Raw genomic sequence first — 15,744 nt, 5'->3', positions numbered from 1 at the left:
TAAGCCAAACAGCCCTATTGATTTGTTTGCTTTTCTCTCTATCTCTGTGACAGTCACTGCTCCTGACACGCACTCCTTTGAAGAGGAAGATATGTTTGCATTCTTTTAATTGTGAGACGGAACTGTCATCTCTGTCTTGTCATGGAGCACAGTTTAAACTTTTGAAAAAGAGACAAAATGTTTGTTTGCAGTGTTTGAATAACGTTCCTGTCTCTCTACAACCTCCTGTGTTTCTGCGCAAATCTGTGACCCAAGCATGACAATATAAAAATAACCATATAAACATATGGTTTCTACTTCGCGGATTTTCTTATTTCGCGGGTGGCTCTGGAACGCAACCCCCGCGATGGAGGAGGGATTACTGTATTCAAAGCCATGCAGGGATATAATTATACAAAAGCACAGATCTGGGGAAGGGCACAACACCACTACAAAAACACTGAACATACTTCAGAGCTCAGTGCCGTCCATCATACAGAAGTGGAAAAAAAGTAAACTATAGCTACACTGCCTAGGTCAGGCACTTGTCAGAGAGGCTAATGTGATGCCAACTGTCACTCTGACTGAGATGCAGAAGTCATTGACTGTTTGGAAAGGAGGTTCAGCATCCCAGGCATTGCACAAAAAAACCGGCTTTTATTTAGAAGTGGCAAGGAAGACCATCTGGCAGGGGAAAAATGTTCTTACCTGTAAAGAATTTGTAAAAAACTAACTTGGAAGATACTGCAAAGATGTGGCAAAAAATCTTGCGGTCTGATGAGACTAAACTGGAAAATTTTGGCTGTATGTGTGATGTAAATCTAGCACTGCAAGTCAGCCAGGTAACACAACCTGAATTGTAAAATTTAGTGTGGTGGCAGCAGCTTCATATTGTGAGGATGCTTTTCACAACAGAGACTGGTTATCTGGTCATGTCTGATAGGAAGATGAAAGCTGCACAGATTATGGAGTAAACCTGGTCCCCTCTGTTAGAAAGCCTAAACTGTGGAAATATGCGTTCCAACAGGAAATTGACCCAAAATACACTACTAGAACAACAATGGAGTGGCCTGACATAGAGAAACCTGACTGGCCTAGTCAGATTCCAGTCCTTAACTCTGCAAAACATCTGAGCTGTGACCTAAAAGGTTGATGTTCACCACAGCTTCCCAACTAACCTGGCACAGCTTAAGCAAATATGCATCTTCCTCCATCACATTGTGCAAAATTAATCAAGATCTTTACAAAGACTACTTGCAAAAGGTGGGTCAAGAAACTACTGACGAGAGGCAATCAATACTTAAAATTTGTTCATATTTCAGTTTTAGGATTTTTTATGTTTTATAATATTTTTCTATTTTGGCCAAAACAGTGAAAAAGATTGATTTACCTGTAAAAATTCCCCAGTTAGACTAAAAACCCAGGTTGCGGTAATAATCTTCATTAGAAACAAAAGAAAAAGGGAAGGGCTGAATACTTCTTCAGGTCACTATATATAAACACAACATAAATCTGTCTATTTAAGCTGCAGTATTTAACTTTCTTTGCAATATGTGAACCTTCCTTACAAGGCACCATTAGCTACAGTCCATTAGTTATTCATTCTATAGAGCTTTACAAACAATGCCTACTCTTTACCAACAGAAAAGAGTTTTACAATCTACAAATTGTTTGGCTTTGATTCCCTAACCCATCAGATTCTACAAACCAAACTGTTTTGCCAAAAAATTTCAGTCTGAGATCCAAAACAGAAAATAAAATCCAATAAACTGCAGCAAATATTGGCAGCAATTCTACCAAAAAGTTACTTTCAAAGAGTTCTTTCACTTTATTATAAGAAAACTAAAACACGGAATCTTCAATGCGATGAGTCATCTAATGATGCTGATGTTGATGACAAAGACAGCATTGAAAGAAAAAAAAAAATAACACAAAAACACTGACTGCACAGCAGAAAAAAAAAAAGCGTGTATTACCCAGAATTAATCATCCTGAAATGTACAGCAAGCAGCACTTTGTTGGCAGAAAGGATGATAAATTGGTTAGGGTAGCAACAGCTACACAATCAAGTCTTTTAATGTCAATGAATTTTAAATGATATGACATTGATTGTAAGTTAAGGTAAGGATTCTAACCCAACAGGACAAAAGCAAAAACCCATAGCATATTTAGAAGGAGTCTGTATAAAAGAGGTAAACATATCAGACCCCTAAAAAGAGCTACTATGCAGATAGAAGCCGTAGAAATTAAACTGAACTACAAAGTTACTGTAAATATTCGGGCTAATTCTTTACAATGCCCACCTCATAAGATGCTACATAACTGTTTGTTAACTTTAATTACTTTGAAATGTAACAAAATGTAAAAGTTATATAGGATTAAAAACCCACGCACAGCATGTCTTTAATTTGGCAATTTTTTCCTAACGTACAGATATAATAGTGTACAGAATTTTTTAAGCTTATTGTACAATCTAATGAATTAATTTATTTGTAGACTTTTGAATGTCTATTAGATGTCATAAACTAGCAGTATTAACACTTATGATCATTTTAAAGCATTCCACTAGCAGTAATGGAGCCATACTGATACCTAGAAAGAGAACATTATTTGAAATAAAATTTGGATTAAAGAGAAATTAGTTAGGACATTTGAGATGACATTCTGAGGAAACATTTGATAAAACAATTTAAATTCATTCATTCTCTACTTGTGACAGACCTACATAAAGTGAAAAGTGTTTCTCAGATTCGGTCAAAGTCCCTACACAGTTCCTCCGATTTATACAATCATTCCAAATGCTACATCAGGAATATGCTTTGTCCATCTAACAAAGATGTGAAACAAGTAGTACATATAAATGTAGTTAGTACCAAACCTCCACCCCACTTTATGTGACATTACAGTAGAATATACTTGTTTCACAGTAACTGTAATACTAAAAATATTAATTACTATCCTTTTTGTGTAGATTACCATTATCACAGCTAAGAGAAACTTTTTGAACACTTGTACAACTAACTAGAGCTAATAAGGGTAACTCATAATTGACATCTATGGGCTTAACTATAAAATAAATCAAAGAAAACAACACAGCTGACAGATCATTTCAGAAGTTCACCAAGAAATATTTTTGTCAAATTTTGACCTGTTATCTTTTACAGACATGTCACGGACTTCTTCAGTCTTAATATTACTGTACATTCAAGTTGTCAACTCTTTTAACCCGGGCACGATCATGGGAAAACCGAAGTCCAAGCCAGAAAGCCTTGGGCACAATGCAAGAACAATCCCTGGACAGGGCACCAGTTAGTTCATCATAGAATGAACAACCATTCACAAACTAGGGCCAGTTTAGCAACTGCAATTTAACTAACCTGCATGTATTTGAATTGTGGGAGGAAGACCTCATGGACACAGCAAGAACATGCAAACTACATGCTGAGAACACCTGGGACATGAACTTCAGTTTCCTTATTGTGAGACAGTAGCACTACTACCACTGGGCCACCTCTACAGAATTTTTATTTAAAATTATCACACAGTTCAAACTTAGCTTTGTGAATGAATATATTATGTACAGTACTGTACATGAGCACTGTGAATTTTTAAAGCCAAGTCTCCAGTTGTTTCAGTTTTTGGAGGTAACAAAGGTAACTACTACATTCACTAAAATCACCATAAACATGTACAGTATATCAATGAAGTGAAACAGTCAAGGTCACGCCTGCCTAAGCCAGATTTCTGTGAGTTTACATGTTTTCTTGCAATGATCTTGCCAGCTTTTCCAGTTGTTATAGGCTCCTCCTTCTTTACCATGCTATGACATTGTTCACCATAGAACTGTTGGTGCTCTGCATCTTTGTACATTCCATCTTATCACTAGTACATTCTTGGACAATATAAGTATTAAACTATAAAGAATAAGGTGTTTTCATATCTTAGTTGTTCTACTTACAGTAAATCCTTAACAAAATTAGCTTAGACATTAATTTTTTATTCTCTAAAATGCACTACTACTATTAAAAATAAAAACAGTTCCCCTCATAAGTAACTATGAAGACAATCAATTCTCAGAAGCATTTTCTACCATCAGCATCTACTTAACACTTTTCAAACCTGCATTTTGAACACTCATTTGAAAGTTTAACTGAGAATTAAACATTACTATATTACATTCTATAATTATATTATCCAGGTGATGCTATGTTAAATAAGTAATTACTACAACATGCATTTAGAACAAATAATCCATTATATTTCTTATAGGTGCTCTAAACTTTAAAATCAGAGTACTTAATCTAAAGCAATACATATTTCAAAATAACTCATTCCAACTCAGAAAGAACATACGGTATTAGATTTACAAAGTACGTTTTACAGAGCCCCTTTCAAAATCTACATCTTAACTCTTTTAGCGTACGTCACGGAGCTTGGCATCTTTCTGATTATACACTTGAACAATCTTAGGGATAACTTTCATTCGACTGAGGTTTTTAAAATTTTCAAGGAAGGTATTTGCATTCAATGAACAAAAATCTAATTGACTGAAAGGCTTTCCCATTTCATTACTCAAAAGTGGTGCATGTCAAGCGTTAGTTTCCTTTGTCTAATTTTAATTTCAGCACGCAGCAGTGCTTTCAACCTGACAATCTAATTAACAAAACAAGTTGCTTGAGACAAACTGAAACAAAATAACTATGCCTAAGGAGACAGAAGAGATGATCTGATAATTAACTCATTAAAAAAGTCTTACAATATCATCTGCATAGTTTAAAATGTCATGGTTGACCTGAACCAAAATATAACTGTTACAATACAAATGAACCCAGTATAACAGAGCTCTACCAGAATAAGGCATAAAATGTATCCAAGGCAAATTGAACACTAATATATTTAATGCTAATGTATAAGCAAGGCAGATTTTGTTGATTCTGACTCACACTGAGACATGCAAGAAAAACTAGGAAAATAATCAGAATTATAAAGTTATCCAAGGAAAAAACAATAGAGAATTACCTGTGATTAGTGTTATGAAATCCCCTATAATGTATGAACCATCAGAGCTTATTTAAGAAGCTCAATCAAAAGTAGCCTCTGTCAGACCTTAGCCTGTATCCTTTATAGACCTGAAGGACTTCTTCAATCTTCCAAAGTGCAAACCCAAATCAGGAGAATTATAAAGGAAAAGCTTTCATTCTATCTATGCACCAAAGCCAAGCATTCAAAAAGACATACAAAAAAGGCTGAAAGAAAAAAGAAGCAAAGAGCTTCCTTATGGTAGAACAAGCACTGAAATTGATTAATTAGAAAGGAGCCCTGCACTGCCTCTTAAAGGAAAAGCCCTGCAGTGAGGTGGGCAAAGAGGGAGTAGCACTTCAGAGCATCACTGAGTGACTAACCAATAAAACTGCGTTCTCTCTCTCTCTCTTGCTTGTCTCTATGTCACACACACATTACTGTACGCACACAGACACTGCAGGAGGAGGGATGCAGGGAATGAAGGTTTACCTTATTGCACAAGTACTGGCAAAATCCACCACAAAGTGAGAGTATGGACATAACAAGCATATGCTTGATTAGAAGTGCTCACAATGTAATTTTCTAAATAACCCCCTGATTATAACAAATGTGTAAACTATGGTTATCTTTCTCACATGATTTCCATTCTTTTTCCCTCCCCCACTGGGTGGTTTCTGAAAATTATACATAAAAAAAAACAAGTGGTTAACTTTCTCAACTTATTTGAATTGGGGGCAAGAGGAGACACACACACACATAGATATATCAAACATATAATTAACACAGGGCACTATTTCAAATGAAAATAAACTAAGGACAAAATCAAACATTTTTAATGTCTTTTGGACAGACTGCTCTTACTGACCACCATATCTGAAAAACAAAATTAGTGCTTTTGAAAGCTGCTCATATTCAGACATGCACAGTATAATAAAGATAATTTGAAAAATACAAATTTCCTAAAAGAATCACAATAAATAACTTACAAATGGTATCACTGGAATATCGGGGTGGGGGGGAACACACACACAACAACACAATGGCATTGGTCTGGTCTCTTTCTAAATTTTGCATCTAGAATGTAAGACACTACTCAGTGGTTTTACTGATTTCAACTAAGGAATGTATTTCATACCAAAAAATTTATGACCTGAGGTTTATAACTAAACTACAGTTTGTTAGTGTCAAGATGGCATTCAGTGGCAGGGACTATAAATGCATTTGCCTGAGGGAGTCACACTAGCACTGTGGTTACCACTGCTGCCTCCCACACACTGCGTCCAGGGTTTAAATCATGTACCTGGCTGTTGTCTATGTGGAGTATACAACTTCTCCCAATGTCTGTGCAAGTTTTCCTCCAAGTACTACTTTTCTTCTTACATCCACAAAGATATGCTGGTTAGATTCCATGACTATTCCCTACCACCTTGTATGCATATGTCCATGAGTGGGCTCTGTGATGGACTATCCCCCTTTTTTGGGCTGTTTCTTGCCATGTATTACTGAACCCTGAATTCCATGAAAAGGATTTGACAATATTATGCTTATGTGACCAATTGTTCTACACACACTTAAAGGATACTAAAGAAAATAGCCACCTTAGCAAGTTCAGTGTATGTACTGTATAATTACATAATGAGTCCATCTGTTCATCCAATTACTAGGCCACCTTTTTCAGTGAAGGGCCAGGGCAAATTGGAGCCCTTTCCAGCACCAATAGGGTCAAAGAAGGTGGTAACTAAACAAAAAGCCAGTTCTTCCCGAATATACCAGCAACCACACAACCTCATACTCATAGCATAATTTATAATCAGAAATCTAATTAAATGAATGTGTGTGGATTGTGGGAAGAATGCAGATTAATCAAATGACCCAACATCCATATTGAGCTCATACATTGAATTACAGTTTCTGAGAGCAAATCAAAGGCTTTAGGCTACTGCTTACTGTTACATGAATAACAGCCCATAACCAAAGAAGTCTTAATATTAACTTCATAAAATTGGAGTAGCCTCACATACCTCATGTCAGCCACCTCTTTTTAGCTTAAGCCTTTGCATCAGAAGTACACTGCACCAGCATTACTGAAGCAAATGATAGTCCTCAAATATTAACACAGTAGAAAATGACTGTGATTATGGATTGGTGAAAGAATCTGCATTCCCCAAAGAACATTAGTGTGATGTTTCCTAAATTAATAAATCTATCTAGTATATAGTAAAACACTAGGTTCTGTGTGTCCAGTCCCTTGGAGGAATCTAAATGGTCAGTTTGAATTTGGCGACATGATGAAAGAGAGAGTGTGAGATGCACAAGGAGTAGTAAAGGCGTATGAGGCATGCAGAGAGATTCACCTTCAAAGACGACAAGTATAAAACGAGACAGTAGGGGAGAAAAGTACTGCAAAAATAATAAGAGAGTCTGATAAGAAGGCTTTATGGGAACATGCTTGAGAGAGGGTGCACCGGTCAAGAGATGTTCACAAATGGAAACAAAGAAGAGAGAAAATGTGCTGAAGGTACACATAGAATAATTTAGAAAATTATTTGCAATCTCTTGCACTATTACCCGTCTTCAAGTAGGTACCATGACTAGTACAGTGTAAATTCTTAAACATCATAAAGAAATCACCAATCACAGCAAGTACTCAATGTTCAACCCCAGTTCATGTTTTTTTAATGATGTAAATCTAGAAATGTCCCATGAAAAATCCAAGTATACTATTTACTGTGAAAACACTGCATAAAATAAAATATGAATAATATATATAAAATAAATATATTTATAAAAATAAAATATTTTTGACCCCTCATGGACCCCGTGATCATCAGAGGTGACTGTGCGCAGACCTATAAATACCTGGGAGTGCAGCTGGATGATAAATTAGACTGGACTGCCAATACTGATGCTCTGTGTAAGAAAGGACAGAGCCGGTTATACTTCCTTAGAAGGAAGTTGTGTAGTCCTTCAACATCTGCAATAAGATGCTGCAGATGTTCTATCAGACGGTTGTGGCGAGTGCCCTCTTCTACGCGGTGGTGTGCTGGGGAGGCAGCATTAAGAAGAAAGACGCCTCACGCCTGGACAAACCGGTGAGGAAGGCAGGCTCTATTGTTGGCATGGAGCTGGACAGTTTAACATCTGTGGCAGAGCGACGGGCGCTCAGCAGGCTCCTATCAATTATGGAGAATCCACTGCATCCACTAAACAGTGTCATCAACAGGCAGAAGAGCAGCTTCAGTGACAGACTGCTGTCACTGTCCTGCTCCACTGACAGACTGAGGAGATCGTTCCTCCCCCAAACTATGCGACTCTTCAATTCCACCCGGGGGGGGGGGGGGGGGGGGGGGATGGATGGTGGTAAACGTTAACATTATACAAAGTTATTGTCTGTTTTTTACCTGCATTATTATCAATCTTTAATGTAACATTGTTTTTTGTATCAGTATGCTGCTGCTGGAGAATGTGAATTTCCCCTTGGGATTAATAAAATATCTATCTATCTATCTATCTATCTATCTAAAATAAACATACATACACTTCTGGATTTTTTTAAGAAGTTAAATTTATTTTGAAACAACACAAATAAAACATCACCCATAGTTTGTATTGGTTAAATCTTTAAAACTTTCAATGCAAAAGGGAGCTTGAGGATTTTTGTGATAATTTACAGAACAGCTGATATTTATGCTATTTTCATTGGCAAAATAAATGTACTTATTTTTTCTAAAAAGCCAAATTTCCTTAAGTGAAAACATTTTTTAACAATCCTTGTAAAAGTATTTTGGGGATACCCACCATTTTATATAGTGGAAGAGAAAGCTGAAAGCTGCTTGTAAAAGCTACTTTATCTGAATTTCACTGGATTTGTGCATTTACTGAAATGACTTTGGCTAAGCTTGTCTTCAATAATTTGGCAGATACAGTATCTTACATCATGAAAAACCTTTTCTTCTCTGTGTGAGCATATAAGATTAGGTTGAATTAAAACAGAAAATCACTATCAGCTATAATTGATTGATTAATATCTATTCAAAGCCAGTGTTATTAGGCACTTTCTTATAGATCATTTTTCAACATAATTCATGTTTTTGTTTTTTTTGTTAATAACATTTATGAAGGTTTTTCTATTCCTCAGAGAAACTAGTTTTGTCCTGCATCTGCAAAAACTCTCCTCTAGTTGATTTCTCTAGAACATGCCATGGCAGCAGTTATCCACAATGGGCAACAATTTGTAGTCTCAGATGGCCAGATATGAAGACTATGGAGTGTATGAATTGAATCTACAGTTTTGTAAAGCAGCCTCTGCATTCCATATAGTGTGAGCACAGGCATTGCTGTGAAATTGAAGAGGGTCACAGGTTTTCTTGATAATTATCTTTGATTGACTACTGCAAATACCAAAGCTAATCAGTGCTTAACCGACTAGTTACATGGACCTTCCAAGGTATAATAACCTATACTTATTAGCAACACAAAAACCTGTGCACATGACCCTACTGGTATTTGTTTATAACATTTTTTGCCCTTGTAGAATCTCTCGATTTCATTTAGATCATTGCTTGTTATCTGGGTCAAAGTGAGGTATCCAGGATTTGCCTCTATTTGAGAAATGCATCTTAAATTTCTCTCTGAATACATTAGCTTGTGATTCTCTTTGGAGCCCTGAACACAGTAGATGCTTTCTTTCAAGAGTCAACTGTGTAGGAATCTAACTTGTTTAAATGTTCATGAAGAATGCCCTGAATATCTCTACAGTGTCTACTATCTCACACACCATTATATTTTGATTCTCTAGTACTGTAAGCTCCACAGTGACAATAGTTTCCTTCTGTTGTCGATGTTGAAGTTTGGGTAGACACTGGCTAATCTTTCAGAGATATTCTGCCATAATGAAATTCTACAGCCCATTTACGACTATGGTATTTGAAGGTGGTCCCGGCACATTCTGACTGGGCAATCACGAACTGGGAGGAAAAAAAAAAAAAAAAAAAAAAAAAAAAAAAAAAGAGGCCTACTGTTTCTTAGCATTAGAAACTCTATTTTAGCAGACTATTTAATTTGTCACCCATGTTGATTCAGTTCTGAAACAAGGAGGTAATCTATGGCCATGTACAAAATCAATACTTCAGAATACCCCTTTCAGGTTCAGATTCATAGCTTTATGATCATCTATAGCATAAGCGGTGAACTTTTTCATAATTGGCTTATACAAATATAATTTCTAATTTAGGTGTAAACTCATTGATGCTCTGCTATTCCATTTGTAAAACAGTAACTTTAACACATTCTTAGGCAATAATGCACATAACAGGTGAAAAATAAAAAAACAAAAAAAATGATATGGAAAACTTTACTATGTTTAAAACATACTGATGGTATGAAACTGGATTAGGTCCATATATTGACATCTAGTAAGTACAGCATTACCATAGTTCCCCTCACAATGAAATTAGTGGGCAGTCCACCAAGTAATCCAAAGGCACTTACTCATTAATAAATCAGTATGGATTTGTGAAAGAGGCACACTGCCACCAAGTAGTTCATTGTATTTATATGCTTACTTTCACACAAATCTCCTGTTCTTACTCCAGTGTCAGGGAGAAAACTTATGAAAAAATCTTTTAATTAGTCATGTACTACTACTTCCAGCTCCAGCGATTGGGCAGTGTTGAGATTACAGCAACCACAATCTTAAATGTAATGTCTTCCATCTAAAACTCACCACAAGTTGTTCTGAGCTACACATCTGCTTTAGACAATAATCTTATCGCCCTTTAACCCAAAAGCAAATATGTCCCAGCAATTCTTTCCCCCTTCTCAATAATTCACAATGCAAAACAAACAACAGTGTTCGAACCTCCTACTTACTACACAAATTAGAAAATGTATGTATTGCATAACATTTAGATGCATTTGAGGACTTTGTTTTGAAAGATGGGAGTATTTGTAATTTTTTTAGCTTAATTTCTGTATTAAATATATTATAACAATGAGTTATATTCAGAAATAATGGTAATGATAGAATTGAACTGCATGTAATAGTAGAGTACATAAAATACATGTTTTTGAATGACATTCTATTAAATCATGCAATTCGACACTGGCCCCCAAACAGAATTTCTGTATGAAGCCGCTTTAATCTTGACTGTTGTGGAAAATTATCTGTATTCTATATTTATATACATATCTGCCTTGGGTAACAGAGGAGGTGACGGAAGATAGTCAGAAGTCTTTCACTGTAATATTCAAGCAACAAATAAGATGGTAGAAGTTTCACTTACTTCTTCATGGCTGTGTCAACAGATGACTCACAGACACAATACTGATAGGGTACAAATTATATAGCAATGAAGACATGAATTTAAAAAGCCACACTAAGTTTATTAGTCTGCTACACTACTGATGAAGGATACAAATCATTATTTGCAAGAATCCAACAATAATAGCTTCTAAGAAAGACTAAGTCTTAAAGCAGGCAAAATGTTTACCAGGCTAGGCATGGGATAATTTTTCCAGGAACTACAAATACATTACCAGTCTATAACATACACTGTGGATGTCCTACTACTTTTAAATATGCATTTTTACAGAACATTAAAAATATTTTTTTTTTATTAAAAAAAAACACTGTTCTTATCATTCTAGTTCCTCAAAGTACTTTTTAAATCACTGCTGAATAACCGGACAAATTAAAAATATGCAGTTGTTTTACGTGTAGGTAACACTGAACTGGTCAACATAGTACACAGCTTGAAAACTGACGCACATAGTAAAATATAAAAATGACAGTGGCATATATATATACTCTGTTCTCAGAATAACCACTCAGTTTCTATTCATAGGATGTTTCTAAATACAGCACTGAGCAGAGAAGTGAAAGGTCACTGGCTCAAACTCAAATTCTTCCCTTTAAAAAAAATTTCCATATTTCAATCATATCGTCTTAGTCTGTATAGGCTAATGCACTTCCACTTATACATTAAATTCTACCCAGTGACATAACATTTAGGCCCATTCCATGCTTCTAATTATTATTTTAATGTGGTGGGGACTGACCCTGGAAAATGAAAATGAATTGCTTATTGTATAGGAGGATCACTTTAGTCAGTTTAACCACTTTTCCAATATAACCAGTAACAATAATGAGGCCAGTGATCTAGCTCTACCTGCCTTTCCATTGAAAGCAAGAACTGTAAAGGAAACCTAAACTGAAGTCACAAATCAAAGGAAATCCACACAAGCAAGTAAGAGGTTTTAAGTAGCAAGCAGTAACAAATACTTTGAGCACAAATTGTTCATCTGCGCAACGGAACAGGCAGTAAACCAATCTATGACGGCCATACAAGCCAACTGTGTTGACGCATTCACAGGTCAGGACAGATAGATGAAATTTTATTGTTGATTCCAGGAACTCTTGGTGTTGTGGGGGTTAGCTGAAGAAACATAACGGAAACTAAAGTGGCAATGGTTTGTTTGCAAAAAAAAGCTTGTTTCAAAGGTCTTGCTCCAGAGACAGGCTCTGACCTGCTTCTTCTCCTTTTAAGGTACAGTGGTGTGAAAAACTATTTGCCTCCTTCCTGATTTCTTATTCTTTTGCATGTTTGTCACACAAAATGTTTCTGATCATCAAACACATTTAACCATTAGTCAAATATAACACAAGCAAACACAAAAGGCAGTTTTTAAATGATGGTTTTTATTATTTAGGGAGAAAAAAAATCCAAACCTACATGGCCCTGTGTGAAAAAGTAATTGCCCCCTTGTTAAAAAATAACCTAACTGTGGTGTATCACACCTGAGTTCAATTTCCGTAGCCACCCCCAGGCCTGATTACTGCCACACCTGTTTCAATCAAGAAATCACTTAAATAGGAGCTGCCTGACACAGAGAAGTAGACCAAAAGCACCTCAAAAGCTAGACATCATGCCAAGATCCAAAGAAATTCAGGAACAAATGAGAACAGAAGTAATTGAGATCTATCAGTCTGGTAAAGGTTATAAAGCCATTTCTAAAGCTTTGGGACTCCAGCGAACCACAGTGAGAGCCATTATCCACAAATGGCAAAAACATGGAACAGTGGTGAACCTTCCCAGGAGTGGCCGGCCGACCAAAATTACCCCAAGAGCGCAGAGACGACTCATCCGAGAGGTCACAAAAGACCCCAGGACAACGTCTAAAGAACTGCAGGCCTCACTTGCCTCAATTAAGGTCAGTGTTCACGACTCCACCATAAGAAAGAGACTGGGCAAAAACGGCCTGCATGGCAGATTTCCAAGACGCAAACCACTGTTAAGCAAAAAGAACATTAGGGCTCGTCTCAATTTTGCTAAGAAACATCTCAATGATTGCCAAGACTTTTGGGAAAATACCTTGTGGACTGATGAGTCAAAAGTTGAACTTTTTGGAAGGCAAATGTCCCGTTACATCTGGCGTAAAAGGAACACAGCATTTCAGAAAAAGAACATCATACCAACAGTAAAATATGGTGGTGGTAGTGTGATGGTCTGGGGTTGTTTTGCTGCTTCAGGACCTGGAAGGCTTGCTGTGATAGATGGAACCATGAATTCTACTGTCTACCAAAAAATCCTGAAGGAGAATGTCCGGCCATCTGTTCGTCAACTCAAGCTGAAGCGATCTTGGGTGCTGCAACAGGACAATGACCCAAAACACACCAGCAAATCCACCTCTGAATGGCTGAAGAAAAACAAAATGAAGACTTTGGAGTGGCCTAGTCAAAGTCCTGACCTGAATCCAATTGAGATGCTATGGCATGACCTTAAAAAGGCGGTTCATGCTAGAAAACCCTCAAATAAAGCTGAATTACAACAATTTTGCAAAGATGAGTGGGCCAAAATTCCTCCAGAGCGCTGTAAAAGACTCATTGCAAGTTATCGCAAACGCTTGATTGCAGTTATTGCTGCTAAGGGTGGCCCAACCAGTTATTAGGTTCAGGGGGCAATTACTTTTTCACACAGGGCCATGTAGGTTTGGATTTTTTTTTCTCCCTAAATAATAAAAACCACCATTTACAAACTGCATTTTGTGTTTACTTGTGTTATATTTGACTAATGGTTAAATGTGTTTGATGATCAGAAACATTTTGTGTGACAAACATGCAAAAGAATAAGAAATCAGGAAGGGGGCAAAACGTTTTTCACACCACTGTATATCCAGTCTATATGCCAGTGGTCTTGTTCTGCAGTCTCAGATTTAGCCTGGTAACTAATATGTGGACTTTCTCCAGAACTACACACAGTATTACAGTTGGTTTGATGGTTTTACATGAGATGATCTAGCTGGAAATCATTTAATACCCACCAAGTCATAAAACAGATTTCATTTTGATATTATATACTGTATTTTACCACAAAAAAACCCCAAAAAAATCCATCATACAGAAGCCAGCTGTTACAGTCTGGACATTTGTACTGTAGCCAGCCACAAACATACATCTTTTAGGTTACAAAACATGCTCAAAGCGTTAAAGGAGCTGCATCTGAGCAGGAGAGAAGAATATCCTCAATTACTGCACACAAGACCTGCCTCTTAGCTACTGAGCTTCCTGGTCATTTAGGCCTTACCCTGTGTGCAGCACCACTGGACAGTGCTACACGAGCATATATTGTGTTAAACAAATGACTGTTCACTTTAATCATGAGTGAAGGTGTCTGTGATTTTGATATCTAGTTTGATTCTTCCAATTGCAGCTAAACGTCAACGTTTTTTTTTTTTTATTGTCATGTGACACTAGCATGGTTAAATTTTGTTCCATCTGTTCCTGCCTTAGCAGTGCTTTATACACCTGGGCTGAGCAGATGCTGTACCAGGGTAGCATGCAGTCAATGTGTATGGACTCCTTCTTGGAACTGTAGAAGACATTTAAAAGAGTATTACTGGTGAACCTTCTTGACTATCCGGAATTAGTGATACTTCAAAACATTTGGCCATGCCTGTATGAAGGGTTGGGTATGCTACATTAGGTGAACAGCTTCAGAGGACGGCACCACTGACTGGCTAAGATTATGTAAAGAAGTATACAACCAAAAATTGCTGAAAAAATAGTCTAATGTGACAATGGCATTGTTTCATAAATAGTGAAAAATTAAAATATATACATCAATTTTCATTAAAGGTTGGATTTACTTAGACAAACTAAGGATTTGAAGAGTACTGCAAGATGTTAATTTTGTCCAGATATGTAAAGCATACAACTGAAAAAGGATGTTACTTTCCCACATCACAATAACTCGGCAAACTTTCATGTCTGGTTATTGGTGGTTATAGTCCAGTGGAATTACCAAGTATTTTTAACGCTAGATTGAAAGTAAAAAAACTATATCAGAAAATAAACTGAAAAGCTACATCTTAAACTTGTTTCCTTCATTCCATCGATGAATGGATGGATAGATTTCCATAAATTACCCATCAATCCATCTATCTATTTTCCAACCCATTTATTGAGTTCAGAGTCGTGGGGTTTAGATGTTATTCTTAGCAACGCTAGGCACAAGGTCAGAACCAACTGAAGATGGAGCAACAGTCAATCACAAGACATACTCACAAAAACACTCGCACAGTCTTTGGGTGAAGAGAGGAAAAACAGAGTATCTGAAAGAAAAACCTCTCCAATATCGAAAGAACATCCAAACAATGAACAGACTCTACTCAGGCCAGAGTGTAAATGCAGTGCTCTGTAAGTGTGACACCACAGCCCTAACCATTAACTGTGTTGCTCTAGTC

At 36.7% G+C, this 15,744-nt stretch overlaps 1 protein-coding gene across 5 annotated transcripts in view; it reads right to left on the bottom strand.

Moving 5' to 3' along the window:
* slc20a2 (solute carrier family 20 member 2) overlaps positions 1–15,744 on the bottom strand; it is a 132,741-nt gene that overhangs the window by 42,186 nt on the left and 74,811 nt on the right. Inside the window, exon 1 of one of the 5 annotated variants that reach the window (XM_028802604.2) lies at positions 4,999–5,261. The exons of the other annotated variants lie outside the window; for them this stretch is intronic. The gene's annotated coding sequence lies outside the window, so the exon portion shown is untranslated. Of the gene's footprint in view, positions 1–4,998; positions 5,262–15,744 lie in introns of those variants that run through there. 5 annotated transcript variants of the gene reach the window in all.

Source organism: Erpetoichthys calabaricus, chromosome 5, assembly GCF_900747795.2.
Source record: "Erpetoichthys calabaricus chromosome 5, fErpCal1.3, whole genome shotgun sequence".
Classification (NCBI taxonomy): domain Eukaryota; kingdom Metazoa; phylum Chordata; class Cladistia; order Polypteriformes; family Polypteridae; genus Erpetoichthys; species Erpetoichthys calabaricus.
Note: the sequence above shows the minus strand (reverse complement) of the source record. Positions and strands in the feature narration are given on the sequence as shown.